This window comes from Cebus imitator, unplaced genomic scaffold (assembly GCF_001604975.1).
Source record: "Cebus imitator isolate Cc_AM_T3 unplaced genomic scaffold, Cebus_imitator-1.0 Scaffold261, whole genome shotgun sequence".
In the NCBI taxonomy this organism is placed as follows: Eukaryota; Metazoa; Chordata; class Mammalia; order Primates; family Cebidae; genus Cebus; species Cebus imitator.
The window spans coordinates 2,733,293-2,735,757 of record NW_016107576.1 but is presented as its reverse complement, the minus strand read 5'-3'; the positions used below and the strand labels follow the sequence as shown (position 1 = coordinate 2,735,757).

The following is a 2,465-nucleotide window of genomic DNA, read 5'->3' as shown; positions in this document are numbered from 1 at the left end:
TCTGCTTGTGACTTTAAATGTTGGTGTACAATTCTTAACATGAACATTAAGTAGAGGCGTTGAATAAAGTTTATTTTTCCAAATAAAATCTTGTTTGCTTGTTCAGGACTTTATAAACCAGACCAGCTCTCTGTAGCCGCAGATACGAAAGAATCTGAGACCTTGAAAGCACCCTGGAGAACTCAGCCTCCCTCATTTAACAGGAAAAAGCCTGAGACCCAGGAAGGTATCTCAGCTAAAAATACTACTATATATTTGAAAAGAGGTTTCTTCCGGTCTCAGTTGCCTTCAGTTTTTCTAATCTCCCCCTTAAAAAGCAAAAGCAGGGCACATCCAGGCCAAGCGCCAGAAAACTCGGAATTGGTTTTATTTCCTTTTCTAGTTGGGCTCAGTTATGATTTTCGGTAATGTACACAAGTGCTGTCCTTTTCTAGAAACAAACGCTTTAAAAAAAAGGTTTACCCGAGAATCAGACAGACACAAGGCTGCCCTCCTTGCCCCGCCCCTCACACTCGCCAATAGCTACAGGCACTGCGCCCGGTCCCTAACCCCGGCCAATCAGCAGCCGGCTGCGGGCCTGACGGGAGGGGGCGGGCCGCCGTTGCCAGAGAAGCCGCTAGCCGGTTACTAGCTGCGCTTTTGTTCCACTTGCAGGGACTCTTCCGCGGCAAGCCTGTCTAGGAATTCGCCTGCTTCTCACCTCGCGTCCCTTGCCTGCCTTCCTAGTGTACCCACTGTAGTGCCCCTTGCGTCTCGCTCCCTCCTAGCCGACCCAGAGCACAGGTAGGATTGCCAGGGTTTCCACTTCAGCAGCTGTGGCGCCTCTAATCGTTTCTATAGCGCGGCGACGACGGGCTGACGTCAAGGCGACGTGCTGACGCAGTGGCAGGGCCTTTGGGTTGGGGATGACTCGGTGGAGAGCTTAGCTACGCCTGGGCGTCTACCTCGGGCATCCCTGGGAGGTCTGGAGGTGAGGGCAGTGGTGGGTACCGGAAGTAAAGGGCTCTCGCGCCCACCCAGCCTTTTCCGCGCAAACCCTCCACCTCCTCAGGCTGACTACGCCGCCTGGGAAAAGGGCGTGGAGACACACTCCTAGGAAGGGTGTGGTCCTTGGGACATCAGGGCAGATGTTAACGTGAGGTGGACTTGTCCAGAACGAAGTCCTGACCGGGCCGTTCCTGGATATGGTTGTGTTTCTTTCAGAAATAGTGCTCTCTTAATCATTGGGTTGGCTTTTAAGCGTCCATCATGTTATATATCAGATTGTGGGAAGCCCTTGGGGCCTCCTAAGTGAGGCATATTCCAAGAATCCTCAGTAAATAATTCCTTCCCAGGAGTCCTCTAGGTTCCAGACCGTATAGGCGACCCCTGTAGTGCGGGATTGGCCTAGGTTTGTGGAGAGTGCTAAAGGCCGACTTGCGTTCAGTCCCGGCTCTGCCACTGAGCCAGCTGTGTGGCCTTGTCTAGGTCATTTAACCTTCCTGGCTTCCTTACTGATAACTGTAAAATGGAAACAATAATCATCACTTTGGGGGTAGTTGTAACAGGAGATTAAGTAAACGCAGGGCCATTAAGGTGGCACGGAAGATAGGTGGTTAGTGAGTGGTGGTGCTTGTTTACTGAGAATAACCATACTGGGGCTGCTGTTGGGGATAAAGCCTATTTCGAAGAGAGTTTCTTCATTACCCAATGCGTAGAACGATTTCAAGTGTTTTTGAACGAATTGTTCTTGGAGTTTTAAGTGCAACTTAGTTATGGTTAAAGGAACAAACCGCAGAAAATCTGTCTGCTTTTGAAATTGTTTGATATTCTTCAGCTTATAGTAAGAATGTCATCATGTTTATGATCTGTTTTTTGCTTCTCATTTTTATCTGCTAACTTCACAATGGATGTATATTTATAGTATAGTTTTTCTGTCCTAAAAGTTCCCTGTGACAGATTTTAAGACAATGGATTTTAGTGATCTGGTCGCGGTCTGCTCTCTTTAGAGTTGTAGTCTGTGCTTAATTTAGGTAGCTTAATCTTATTCATTACTCATTTTCTTGTCCAGAACAGTTTTCATCTCTTGAATCTAAATTGAATTTATGAGTGTTAAAATCTGACTGAATTAAGGCAAGTTTGTGTGTTTTTGCTTTGTAGATCTTTTAATTAAAAACTGAGTTCCACCAATTCCTTACTTGTAATCTTGGGCAGGCTATTTAACCCCTCTGAGATTTAATTTCCTTATTTGTAGCTTTTTAATAGCAACCTTTTTTGTGAGATGTTGTTTATAAGGTCAGTCAATGCTCTGCTCAGTAAATGGCAACAGTTATCATGTTGAAGGAAAGGGATGAATATCCTTTATAAACATCTGGTAAAGGATGCTGACTTTATTTGGGATTAGACAATATTCTGAACATTTTTGTCACAGTGTTTTTCTGGGTAATTAGGCTCTATCTGGGGCCCCTACATCTCAAAAGTGTCCA

At 45.8% G+C, this 2,465-nt stretch overlaps 1 protein-coding gene across 6 annotated transcripts in view; it reads left to right on the top strand.

Annotated features, from left to right (window-relative positions):
• Window positions 1–578: 578 nt before the first annotated feature.
• The window catches only part of ODF2L (outer dense fiber of sperm tails 2 like), a 54,014-nt gene continuing 52,127 nt past the window's right edge, over window positions 579–2,465 (top strand). The window contains exon 1 of one of the 6 annotated variants that reach the window (XM_017499852.2): window positions 579–783. The gene's annotated coding sequence lies outside the window, so the exon portion shown is untranslated. The remainder of the gene's footprint in view (window positions 784–2,465) is intronic. The other 5 variants (XM_017499854.2, XM_037728293.1, XM_037728296.1 and 2 more) reach the window with 5 other exon arrangements.